The sequence below is a fragment of the Heloderma suspectum genome, chromosome 2, assembly GCF_057233095.1.
Source record: "Heloderma suspectum isolate Gila_16-S chromosome 2, 16-S_ref, whole genome shotgun sequence".
Lineage (NCBI taxonomy): Eukaryota > Metazoa > Chordata > Lepidosauria > Squamata > Helodermatidae > Heloderma > Heloderma suspectum.
In genome coordinates, this window is record NC_139459.1 from 220,538,789 (window position 1) to 220,552,734 (window position 13,946).

General features: G+C 41.0%; 1 protein-coding gene across 1 annotated transcript in view; it reads left to right on the plus strand.

Moving 5' to 3' along the window:
- SAP30BP (SAP30 binding protein) overlaps positions 1-13,946 on the plus strand; it is a 63,411-nt gene that overhangs the window by 24,241 nt on the left and 25,224 nt on the right. The window lies entirely within an intron of this gene.

Sequence of the window (13,946 nt, forward strand, 5' to 3'; positions counted from 1 at the left end):
TAGTAATAATGGGTGGAGAATTGCAGAGAAGCAGATTTCACCAAAAAGCTAGGAGAAACTTCCTAACACTAAGCTGTTCAGCAGTGTAGCAGACTGCCTAGGGAGGTGGTGGGCTCTCCTTCACTGGAAATATTTAAACAGAGGCTGGATGACCATCTGTAAGGGATGCGGTAGGTTCATCCTGTATTGCAGATTCTGCATTGAGCAAGAGGCTGGAATAGATGAGCTCCAAGGTCCCTTCTATAGAATTCTAGTTTCTGTCCAGTTCTTTATACTATAAAAGGAGATGAAGGAATTATTCTTCCTAGGAGCTTTGTAGGTAGGTACTTTTGTGAGCTGTTTGGGAGATGAGACATGTCCATTACGTGCCTACTTGTTCTTCCCTTACCAGGAGTGCAAGCTGCAACAAACCCCTGACTCCCTCGAGTGTTGAATACCACAGATTGCTGACATGGGTGTGGTGTGGCTTTCAAATGGAAGAGAAGGGTATTTCAGGCTGGGTTAGCTGCCAGCAAAAGCTGTCCCTCCCAAATGCCCCTTGCTGAGGAGTCTGCTGACTTGACCTAGATGGCCGGACCGTTCTTTATTGCTATTTCTTGACTGTTGACTGTGTAAAAAATACCTGTTTTGTACATTAGGCATGTCTAAACCTATTAGAGGATCCAGGTTAAAAGTGAATACTGAAGCTTCCGCATCTCACCTCATCTATAGAAGGCTTTCCTCTCTATAGGAAAGAGCTGCTCCAGTTAATTTTCGGGGCTAATTGAGACTTGTCAGACTCTGGGCATGTCCATCCAATATGTCATTAAGTGAAGTTTTAAAAGCACAGTCTACACATGCAAAATATAAAACCTGAATTTGTGTATTGTGTTATTAATGGGCTATTAATAGAAGTATCCAGGAAAGCTACAGAACCTTTTAAGGGGTGTACTTGTGAGTAGCATTCCCAGGACAAATCTAGTGGTTGGCTGCCTTTCTTCCAAGAGGCTCTGTAGTGCTTGTTAGAGATGAACAGTAGGTACTTTTCCATTTCTGTCAAGGAAGAACAGTACTCTTAAGCCAGCCCCTAGTAGCTGTCCAAATACATTAATGAGTAGGATTTCTGTTTAAGGTATACTAATGTCTTGTACGGATAACATAAAGCACTGATAGCATTGATCTGGAAGCTAGCAGACTCTGGGAAAATATAAGTAAATGTTGGCTCCCCATCTGAGAATCACAGTAAAACTCTACCATTCTTAATTACACATTTTCCTAAATATTCTTAACGGAATACAACTTTTGTACATTAGCAGTAGCATACATTTATTGGGACCAACTAAAAGTCACATAGTACTGGGCAAGCATTTACAGAACTATTCCTCAAATTAGATGTTGAGCAAGACACACAAAAAAGTGGGGCAACAATAGAGAAGCGAAGAAAATGTCACTGGTAAGGACACGGTAGAACCTCCACTGCAATATGTGGCAGTCTTAGGTTGATGATTCAGGAAGCTTTTCACAGATTAGGTCAATTCTTAAACGGCACGGTGCAAAACCTTTTGAGTTGTACTGGGACAAAGAAGCAATTGTCACATTCCATTTGAAAATAGACACTCATTATATATAATGCTACTGGTCCATGCTCAGTTTCATCTACTTGCATCTGCTGGATGAAAGCTGAGCCATAATCAGCATAGCCACTGTCATTCCTGCCATACTGGAGAGCATCTGCTTAGTAAATTAGAATGACAGGTGACTGGACTTGGCATCTAGTATCAGTGTATTTAAGGACTCCCCTGTGTTTAAAAACTCATGATCCAATTCACTGCTGCCAAATCTTGTTTGTTTGGATGCCTGCCATTCTGGTCCAGTGGATTTGTACAGTATTACTAAAGCTGAAAAGTAAAAGGTAGAGTTAACAATGTCTGCTTTTTGTTGTGTTAAGACTTAAAGCTTAGAGGAGTTGATGCTTCCAGTATTGTTGTTCTTTCCTGTTTGCAGCTGAGATTATATTTTTTTGTTTTCTCTGCAGAATAAATATGGTTGTCATGCAGAAATCTAGAAAATGAAATGTATTTATGGAGGTATACATGAATTTCTCCCTTAGCAAAATCCACAATGTAACCTGGTGTGTTTCCTGGCCTCCCCCCCCCTCGAGAAGTTTAGCTTCTGATCCTGAGTTTGGCATTTGGCCTGCAGTCTTATCACAAAGCTGGCAAACAGGATACAACCATGGGAAATGGTTTGGGCTTTCTTGCAGTATTTTTCCTCCCACCCTCATTGTTGGACAGGAAAACAAAACTTTCTGCTTTACTCTTCTCCCACAGCTCCATGTAGACTGAAATCTGTATAATATGTGGAAACTCACATATGCCAAACAAGTTTTAGTCATGGAAAAGAATGTCATGCAGATGTGCTTTTTAAAATTGTGATGGATTTTTAGATTTGTGGAGGGTCAGGGGTTGCACTTCCTAGAATTGTCAGGGGCGCTTCTGAGCGCAGAGAGTGGGAGAGAAGTTCAGAGTCTGAAGAGGAGCCGCCAGACAGGGGAGAGCAATGTTCCCAGGCTATTCCAGAGATGGCAAGGCAGGTTCCTCAGGTTTCAAAGGTGCAGCTGGAGGAAGGTCCCTCCCCTCCGTTAGAGATAGCAAACAGGGAGAGGAGGTTTTTGGTGAATCTGAATTAATAGATGCAAGGCACAGATGCAGAGCCAAGAAGGAGATGGCCGGGGCAGAACTCAAGAGGTCTTTCCGATTGGCCTTGCGTGAACAGCGGCGCTGAGAAGCCTCATGAGAGAGAGAGAGAGAGAGAGAGAGAGAGAGAGACATCCTCCCACCCCTTAAATTAGGCAGTGAGCTCGCCTTCTCTTTCAAACCGTAGCTACCTTTTGAACCCCCTCAAGGCATTTCCTTACAGACTTGAGAGTCACGGAGAATTTGCATCTGTATGACCCTTAGTGGTAATGGAATAAAAAGCTGTAGATTGAAGCCTCTTGTCTGTGTTTGATTTGGTATTTGAAGATCAGTGGGGGCAAAGAGAAACCTGACAAGAATGGTGTATATGTATACTAAATAGTGTACACACATACACTAAACCAGGCATCTCCAACTTTGGGGGACCTGTGGGCACATCTGGCATTTCTGAAAAAGTGCCCTGGGCACCACCACAAATTGACTATTGCAGGGGGTGGAATCACAAAAAATGTTAGGAGAGCCCCCTCATCTGTGATAGTGTGTGTGTGTGTGCATGAATGTGAACACTGTGTGTGCGCTACCCACTCTGGCTTCTCTCTCTCTCTCTCCCTTCCCCTGGTTCTTTTCTCTCTTTGTCTCTCTGTCTTTGACTCTTCTTTCTTTCCTTCCTTTTTTCTGGCTCCCCACTCTCTCTCTGGCTCCTCCCCCCCATCCCCAGGTTCATCTGTCTCTCTCTCTGGCTCATCTTTCTCTCCCCATCCTCATGCAACTGACTTTAGCAATTTCATTCAAAATCCACTGTCCTTGGTGAGTTGTGCACTTTGCCCCTCCCCTCCATCTATTTTTCGGCCGGGGGGGGGCTTTTTTGCTCCGTACACAAGCTTATGAGGAATTGCACCATAGGCTTATTAGGGAGTGAAAATAGTTTGGTGGGTGCCTCAGCCTGGCCTTGCGGGCACAGCAGTGCCCATGGGTGCCACCTTGGAGACTGTTGCACTACACCATGAGGTCTGATAGGTTGAGAGAATCAGCTATTTCTATACCTTTTAGATACTCTCACCTCATGTGGATGTCACTCATTAATAACTCAGTAAATAAATATAAGTTTTGCGTGTGTGGACTTTTAAAACTTTGGTTGTTCAAATGCCAGCATATCATTTTTTTAACAGCAAAATTGCTTAGGATAGTCTTAAGAACAGCTGCTGGTGAGTGTGGAGAGGTTGAAGGAAAAACGAATATCCCCCAAAATTGGGCAGAAGCACCTCCTGCAAGCAAGGTGGCAGTGACATCTGCTTCCACTCGTCCCATTGTACATGCCTAGATCTGGATTCAACTCATTATCAGTTTTCTGGTCTGGAAACTGTACAATAACTGGCAAACTCATCTTTCCTAACTTCACCAGGAGACAGGAGAGATGGCTATAATTATAAGATTAGATATTGATCAATGAGAAATATCTCCGCAAAACATGATTAATTAAATGCAAGGTGATAGCAGTTTCTAAACTTTCCACCTTCAAGGACCATTTTTCACGCTGACTTGTGTACTAAGTCTGCCATAGAATCTTGGCACATTGCAAGCTGGAGGGATTCATATTGGAGGGTGGAGAAACCAGAGGATGGAAGGCACCAATATCAGTATTTATTGGTATTTTAATTGTATTGGTTTTGTCCTTATTATAATGTATATTTTAATCATATTATATAAAATGTGCATTGTTATTTGTTGTGCCCCTGCAGTAATTATTTCAATTTTAAAATATGTTGGGCCAATAAAATCTTTGTGCACCCTTGAAATTTATTTTCCCCTTTATGTATCAGAAGATGCACATCCATTGCACTGCATGATCAGAACAACACACCCAGTACTGTTTTGCACCTGCACATTGCTGGGAAATATCAGTAGTGGTGGGCACTCTGTCTTTAAGGGAAACTTGTTTATGTGTGCTCGTCTCCTCTGTTGAGGAATCTCTAATTAGCTTCTGGGGAACTCAGTTTCTCCAGAACAGTTTTTGAAAACTCTTCTAGAAGTATTACCAGTTATTTCCTTGCTGTCTCGTGGAGAATGCTGGAACCAAGACCTATAAATGACTCTGGAAGTGATCAAACAAATCTCCTAGTAACTACCAAAACTGTTTTAGCCATTTGGTCTTGTAATGGCTTGAGTTCCATCAGTTAAGTTGAAGAACAGTTTTAAAATGTTGGCAGTTAATCTGCTGGGTGGTCATAGACTCATAGAATCATAAAATAGTGGGCTTGGAAGGTCCTATAAGACCGTCAAGTCCAACCCCCAATATAATACAGAGATTTCATAGTTTCATCACATAGTGTCACCCATATACTATAGATATGTGTATAAGATGACTGAACTGTTTCGTGAGACAGAGCAACTGGAACTATTTCTGTGGCTTTCAGCAAAGAGTGGCAATGGCAACCCATGGTTTAAACAAGCCAGAGTTCACAACACAACGACAAAGCATAGGTTCTCTTTCTGGGTTGTTTGTTGTTAACAAACGATGGTTTGTTAGCACAGCTGGATTCACTTATCATAACAACCCACAATTTGACGGACCTGGTTAGCGTTATGCATGAACCAGGTCAGTCTCCTGCTACCAGATGGGAAGTTGTAGTCTCTTCCCTCCCACCAATGAGTGGCTACCTTCCCAACAACAGAAAGAAGCGGAGTTCAACTTTTATTGGTGTGAGTGGGGCACTTAAAAACTAAATATTCTCTCACCCATCATTTAGAAGAAGCAGGAACCATAATGTAATTTCAAGCCTTCCTCTTGGCTTATGTGCCCCCTCACAACTATTTCGGAAGAGCTTTACGCTAGGATGGAGTTAAAAGGTTGACTTGTTCTAGAATTCCGGTTCAGACAAAATGTAACAAATGATAGGTTTTTGAGTAGGAGGTAAGGGTGAACCAGATATGATCACATAGTTATGTGGGTTGCTTGAAAACAAGACCACGTGCAGTGCTTCCAACCCCACCCTTTTTAATAGATTTAAATGTATCTAGAAGTAACTAGATTTCATCTAGGATGGGCTTGGTTCTCTTCTTCCTTCCATCTTCTTACATTACCTGCCTCCTATCTACTGCCCCTCCCCCCCCAAGCTTAAAAGTTATGCTCACAGGAACCTTCATCCCTACTTCTGTGAACAGTTTAGAGGCTTTAGCTGCTAACACCATGGGCTGCTTTGATCTGCAGTATGTAAATGGTGGAAAATAGGCTTATTTATAACAGTGACAAAAAGTTTTGATAAAATTATCCTAATGTATTTAGTCTCACAAATTGCTATTGCATTCATTTCATTTCCTATAATTATCTCTTCCCTTCCCGCACTGATTGTAAGTTAAAAACTCCCATGTTTAAACATGGAAAAAAAATATTTCAGGATTGATAGTATTAGTTCTTATCTAGCTGTTATAGTTCTGAATCTGTAGCTGAGCTACCATTCATTCTGCAAACTGCATGATAATTTTCTGCACGGTTACAGATTATCCTGCGCATACTTTCCACATATGTTACATAACTTGGAATCTCAGGCAAAATGTAACTTATTGGTTATCAATTTGCTTTTTGGTAAGGTTTTTAGCCTTCATGGTTGCAAAGAAAAACTTCCATTCTTTTTTGCAGGATAAGTATTTTTTTTTTTCAGATCTTTCTGGTATAAAGGATAGCAACAGGGGCCAAATTATGACAAGCAAGTGAGAATCTTCCAGTTCGAAACTATATGCCAAGAGATCATCCTTCAACAGATATAATTCCCAATGTCCTGACTGAAGTAGCCAGAATTGGCTCTGTGAAGAAGGAAATGTTTTGTTGCTCAAGATCTGCGAAATTAGGTTTGGCTTGCTTTTCAGTAGCAAACAGCATGATGGCAGGAGCACACAACTTTAAATTTCATCAGTTGGCCTAAGACTTGCAGAGATGCACCAGTACGAATATGATAGGTAGTCCTATGTTGCAGTATAGAGCCTGTACTGTCACTTAAACTGATACAGCAGCTTTTTACTGAATGCTCCAGCCTTGCTGTCTTCACACGTGTTACTTATCAGATAGGACAGAATTGTTTTTATTAAGCTTGGCTTACAGAAGTGCAAAAGGTCGGTTCTTGCTGGTTATATGGCATTCATATTTTCCTGATGATGCAAGGTAGCCAGCAGCTAAATACAGCTGTTATCTGGAGACTGACTTGGTTTGACTGGTCAACAGGTACAGGAGTTTAGAAGATAAACATTTTGACTTGGATCCTTCTCTTCCATACCACCCAGCATAGCAGACACCCACAGCATTCCAGAACTCAAGGTTATGGTAACAAAAGATTATCTTGTTCTGTACTGTTCATAATGAGTGAGATCCTTAGATAGCTGATGGTTGATTACTCTGATAGTATTCATGTAAATTTCTATGTGGGTTCCCTGTGTCATTAGATTTGTGCTACCACCAGTTTCTTAGAAGTTTTAACAGGATGAGGTTTCTCTGTAAGTTTGAGAGTTATAATGAAAAACCTTCTTCTGAAATCCATCAACTAGAACCTCACATTGCTGTATGTGCTCACATTAATGCAATTTGCGTTAATTGCTTTATAATTGGCATTAATTGCTCACATTAATGCTGTTCTCAGTCATGCTTTGCCCTAATGCCCTTCCGTGTTTTGTCCTTTTGAATCAAGCAAAGCGTCACCTTGATATTATTTGATCAGTTTGTATACAGAAAGCTTTTGCAAATCTCAAAAAAAAAAAACATCCTGAGGAAATGCATTAAGAATTTCATAAACTATCGTATTTGTACTTTTTGTTCCTGTGAATCACAAACTCCAGAGTTCCCTCTTCTGCTACTGCCACACGCTGACCACACACAGTATTTATTGTCATATTTGGCCCAGTGATTCAAATCTGGTATGAAGCTAAGTATCCTGTGTTTGAATCTGCACCGGAGTGCATGTGTAGCTAAGAAAGGAAGAGTGTCTTTTCAGCTTTTCCTCATTGTTTGCTTAAGTCATTGGGTAACTTTGAAACAAAATGTTGGAAAAACCTCATCTTCATGCATGATGCCTGTATGTGAGAGATATTTGCCTTGGTGAGGGTATTATTTGATTTTGTTGGAAGTGACTGTGAGTTGGATTATATGTGGAACCATTGAGAACAGGGGTCCCCAACCTTTTTGGACCCCTGGACACATTTGGGAATTTGAGAAACTGCTGTGGGCACTACCACAAAATGCCTAATCAGTGGATTGCTGCTTTGGCATCTGCCTATGGTTTCATTTCTGTTGGACACTGCCACTTCCCTTTAATAAGGGATTGACTAATTTGGCTAATTGCTGGCAATGCAATACAGCTACTGCTTCTTTTAAACATATGTTTTGGCAATGTCCAGTAATTCTCTTTGGGAGGAGGTTATTACACAGATAAATTTTGTACTGGAACAGTCTTTAATATTCACTGATGTACACGTTCTTTTAAATTATTTACCTGCTCCATGGAAATTAAGAAATGGTCCGCGTAAATGGATTCCCTGCACCCTTTTCCCAGCTAAAAGACTGATTAAAGCATTGGAAGGGTAAACACTCACTTCCAATAGTGAAATGGACTAAAGACCTTACAACACTTTCAGTATTTGAACAGGTGGCATATAGACGCCATCCTCAAATGGATTCTTATTTGGATATGTGGTCTGCTTTTGCTAAATCCTATGTATAATTGCTAGAGAGTTGTATGCATTTCATATGTATTCATTGCTATGGATATATAGAAATCTATGTACCTATTTTAAAAAGGGGGAAAAGGGGGAAAAAGCTTTGCGGGTGCCTGGAGGCAAAACATTGGGGACTCCTTCATGGGCACCATTGGAGGTGCGAGTGGGTGCTGAGTTGGGCCCCCGATCTAGAACATGTCTCTCTATTCGTGAGAGAGGGAGTGGTTGGAGCAGATGAAAGCTGAGTATTTTTTTCCCCAGGCAGGTGTAGTGCCAGCCTAGCCACTGTCCCACCCGCATTGCCACGTATCATCACGTTACTGCAAGGCAAGGCCTTGGGGATGAGAGTGGACAGGGCACTTCCAACCATATATAGCCCCATCTACTTGCTATTAGTCCTCCTCCCTCCCCCCCCTTGCAATCATATTATTGTCATGAGGGAATATGGATGGAGCTGCAATTATTCTCACCTACCTGGAAAATTCCTTCCTTCTACCCTCAAGTGCCATATTATACCACCTATGAAGGGATGGGTAAAAATGTTCGAAGCACAGCAGAGAGATTGGGTGATGGCTGCAATATCTTTGATGTCTCTACTTTTGATTTGGGTTTCTTATGTCTTTATACAGAAATGAAACCTACCATACATAGGGTGGTGATTGCCTAGAAAGTGAGTCTACATAGTGACTGTGTGCCGTTTTATAAGTTCAAAATGTTTGTAAAGCAATATACTTGGTGTTCTATAGTGATGCTATATTGTACTGAGAGGCTGTTTTCATGCATTGAGCTAGTTCTGTCATGAAACATTGGATACACCTCACTCTGCCGTATGCAGAATTCATATCCTCTGGGCAAGGTGAGCACTTGATGGTTGCTTTAATTAGGAGGGCCTGCGTGCTTCATTCTGTGAGGAATGGTTCTAATACGCCCCAAGGCTCTGAAGACTACAAATGGCTGTTTTTCCTTAGTTGCTCAGTAAATTCTTTCAAAACCAGTGGCTGCATTCAGACAGAACACTGATACATGATTTACCCCATAAAAACAAGCCAAGGTTCCTCCCACCCTAATTTCGCACACATTCCCCCCTCCTCCTCCTCCAGCACAACCACAAGGAAGAGATCTGAAGCTTCCATTTTAGACTAAGCTTCCAGTTTAGCCTTCCAAATGCTAAACAGTGGTTAATCTTAACAATGGTTAGCGAATACAAGTCAGCTTCATAAACTATGGTTTGAAGTTGGCTTGTTTCCACTAATCAGTGTCAAGATTAATTTCAGTCTATCCAAGTTTGGTCAACATGGCAAGTTGCAGCTAATCAAAAATGGAAGTGAAATCTTCCAAATTCCTCTTTGCAGCTGCACTGAAGCACACAAGCCCGGGGCAAGTCTACACTTGTTCTCATAACACTAAGTTAAGGTTTAGGATTGAGTCTGAACCGTCCTAATTAATTTGAAGAGCGTGTAGGCACTTATAAACCATAGCCTATTGGAAAGCACTGTGATCTTTCACAATCTTGAATATTCCCTGTTAAGACATTTTGGTTATCTCACACCATTTCAGTGCTTCAAATTAAAAGCAGGATTGCAACACTGATTTGAGCAATTTAAATTTGTGGCTTTGGTTAATCAGGTGTTACCTCCCCAAAGCTAACCTCATTTAAAAAATGGGGGGCCTCACCCCCAGTGTGGAGGAAGCACATGAGCCCTAATGCAACAGCACATGACCCCACTAAGCCAAAGAGGGAGAGTGCAAGACAAAACAGCCCCTAATGTAACTGCACATGCCTTGCCATTGTGACAGCAGCATGTGGCTACAGACTTAGAGGAGCCACTTCTTCATTTCCCTGATGACAGCAATGTAGCTTCTATCAGAGGGGGAGCAGAATGCCTTGCTAGAGATGTCCAGTACAGGGATTGGAGAGGAAGGATTTCCCTGCAGTTGGGCTAGCATGCCTGTGGCCAGGAATGAGGAGGACAGGACCGATGCAGGATGAGGTTGAACCATCCTCTCCAAGGATCCTAGCTCCACTTGTCTTTACTCTCAAATGACCTTTTGTCATGTTTTTCCTTGGGGGGGGGGGTGTATACACACACACACACACACACACACTCACACACTGATTAAATCCATAGTTGTAAGTTTGTTGTATTTAGTGTTCTACTTTCTGATATCTGACTAGAAGCTCTGTGTTTGTTCCTTATGTTGTGGACATACAGCAGGAAAGGTATATTGCTTCCCGGCCCTGCTTGTGAGATTTCTGAAAGCATTCCTTTGTTCTTTAAATAGGCTTCATATACAGAGAAGTATGCCTCTCAATATTAGCTGTGGTGAGAAACAATGGAAGATTATGGCAGTTGCACCTCGATCCTTCTTTCCATGTCAAGGCACTTGTTCTCACAATGCGGACAGACCAATTGCACTCATGCATATTAAGGAAACATTTTTAAAATCAAAAATACTAGTTGAGTGCATATGGATACTTGTGTGATAGTTTTATCTGTTAATCAACTAAAATCTGATAATTAAGATATCTGTAGTTAAATTGCAGCCCTATTTAAAAGTTAGTCTGGAGATGGATAGTCTCTAGTTGTATTATTCTGTAGAGATGCAGTGTAAAATCTTTGTGAAGCCCCCTTCCCTATCTTATTTATTTAATACATTTACAGCCCATCTTTTCCCCATTGAACTCAAGGTGACATCCATCGGGGTTCCTAGGCGCGATCTGCTGACAAGGCACTGAACAGACCTAGGTCTGCTTAGCTTCAACGGGGTTTCTGAATCATTTGCCTCAGACCATGCTATGGAGTCTTGGAAGTGATCCCTGCTTCTCAGCAGGATTTACTGCAGAGCAAGCATAAGACTGACTCTGTAGAATAAGTACTTCTATCAATGCAGATATCTAAGTGGGATCAAGAAGTACATAGTACAAAGGCACTTTGCTTCCTTCCTGAATGGCCTCTGATTTGTGAGTTTGGAACATCTGCCTTTAATGACATAGCTAGTGGTCGTATATAAATCGCAATGATTGGCTAAAGTTGCATTTGTGAGTAAAATTCCTTAGTGGGTCTAGATTTGTTGGTTTCCTTGGTTAAAGGTTTTTTAAAAACTGCTGTATATGTGAGCAAGCTATGTGGCTAGCACTTAGTCTTCCATTTCATGTGTAATGAACACATTATTGCTCAACAATAGTTACAGCCATGTCTAGAGTGTGAAATTGTTTTTTAAAACCTTCTACATTTGCTATCTGGGTAGCTGTCTTTATTACTAGATACTAGAAATGTGTATGTTTTCTGTAACTTGGATCCAGAGTTCCTATGAGGAGAACTCCGCTCATGTGTCACTCCTCCTGGAGGAAGGGAAGAGCCAGTTTTCTCAGTTTCCTCTGTCCTCCTCCAGCCCCCTGAAATACCGCTCTGCAGAAGTTGGGTGACACTCCGAAACAGTGTTGGAGGTGGTGCTGGGGGCTGTAAGAGAAAGGGGGAAATGGCAAAAATGGCATCCTCAGATAGGAGTCTCCACTGGATATCAGTCCCTTTCACGGAAGGGACACTATGGATCTAACCCATTGTGTTTAGATAGTTCATATATATGTCATAGCTGGTTCATCTTAGAAGCATTCCCACCTGTTTGAGTGAAGGAAGAATGGTTCTTCTAAGATGATACTTACCATCTGCCATTTTTAAGTAGTTACTTTTAAAAACAATGTGTGTTTTTTAATCTGTTGTCCAATTGTTAATTGGATATTCCTTTTAGGCTATTTAAGAGGTTTTTTAATTAATCTAATAGGTTTAATCAATTAAAGTTGCAGTCCCACTAGATAATTAATGTTTAAAAGTAATCCTCAATACCTTACTGGTGTCCTTTCAGGTGACTATCTAACTTACTTGCTCAACACGTTTTTCTCCTTTTTGTCTTGACATCGTATTCTTACTTCATATCTATAATCTGGATTTTATATTTTGTGTATATTTGTATGTGGCTTTCCTGTGAACTTTAAAATAAAGATTCAATATTATGAAAATCTAGTCCCTGGTGTTTTGCTCGAGATCTTACATGTTGTATCCATACCGTTACACCCATCTCTCCTTTGGAATTTGACTGTATAGGTATCAGACAATCTTATTATTTTTAACCCTTTTTTCATACACAAGATTTAAATGTAGACAATTACTGCTGGATTTGCTTAGAGAAACAAACCTAGCAGTCCAGTTCACTGCAGTTGAGCGTAAAACAATAAAGTCATTCCTTAGCCAGCTGGCTAATTGACAATTAGGGTGCCCCCCTTCTCATGTACTTTCTTTTTAAAAACAGCAACAGCCTTGTGTTTTTATGCCCTAAGCATTGTTGTAGCTACACAGTGTTCTTTTAGCAGAAGGCCGTAAAAGCACTTTTCTGTTGTTAGTGGTGCAAAGAACATCAGCTCTTAATCCCCCAGAGACTCTTTAGAAATGTGTGTATCTCCATGCTGGATTTGGCAGAGCAGATTTCCAAGCTAGTTTACTGAACCTTGGCCTTCTAAAAAGTCCCTGCTTTGCCCACGTGAAATAGAAATGGAAGTATAGTAACACAGTTACATTGCTAGGCGACAAGTAGACCGCATTTGTCCATTTGAATGAATAGCTTCAGTGTTTGCTCGAATATCCACAGTTCCTCAGAGCTTTGGCAAATAAGACAGGTTTGCTGGAGGAAGAGAGGATGGAGCCAGAATGTTTCTGTTCCCACTGTCTGGTTCCTTTTGTTCTGCGGTTAATTTAATAAGAACTTGTCATTCTTGACGCTTGCCCTTTCTCTTTGTTTGCCTTGCTTCCCTCATCCTGATGCTTTTGGCTTCTCCTAGACTGCACTAGCTATTCTCTTTACTCAGAATAATCTCAGGAGTATTCCCAGTAAATTCTTCCTTTTTTAGATCTTCTTGGCCTGCAGCTCTGTAAATGGAAAGCCACAACCATAGTAGGTATCACTCTGAATCTATATTAGAGGAAGCTAATTGTTCATCAATTCTGTTTCTCTTACTTTCAAGTTCATTTGTCTTGAATAGCTCCTCCTTACTCACCCCTGACACAAATATGTTGTTTTATCTACAAAAAATATATACACAGCTCCTCACCCAATAATGCTTGCAATATTGTAGTGGCTTTTTACACATGTAATTTCCCTTTTGTCACTATTCAGGATAGAAACTAGGGCCATTCATGCTTGCCACTATGGAAGTATCTTGTGTGGCAGCTACCAGTTTGAGGATTTGTCTTATGTTTAACTTTTGAGTGAGCATTGCTTTAATGGGATGAAGGCAGAGTGACTTAAATACAATTGCCTCGGAGTAGAAATACTTTTCTGGTACCATAGGTATTGATTGCTGAAAGTGGCACAATTGCTAGCTATTATACATTGGGATTGTGGCCCCCAGTTTGAGTTTTAGCACATCTACAGTTCAATTGAAGAATATAGAGCTCTGCTCATTTGTGGCACATACATTCTACATTACCCTTATAGTATGTATTTATAACAGCCTTCCCCAACCAGGTGCCCTTCAGGTGTATTCTAGAGGGCACCAGGTTAGGGCAGGCTATTTAT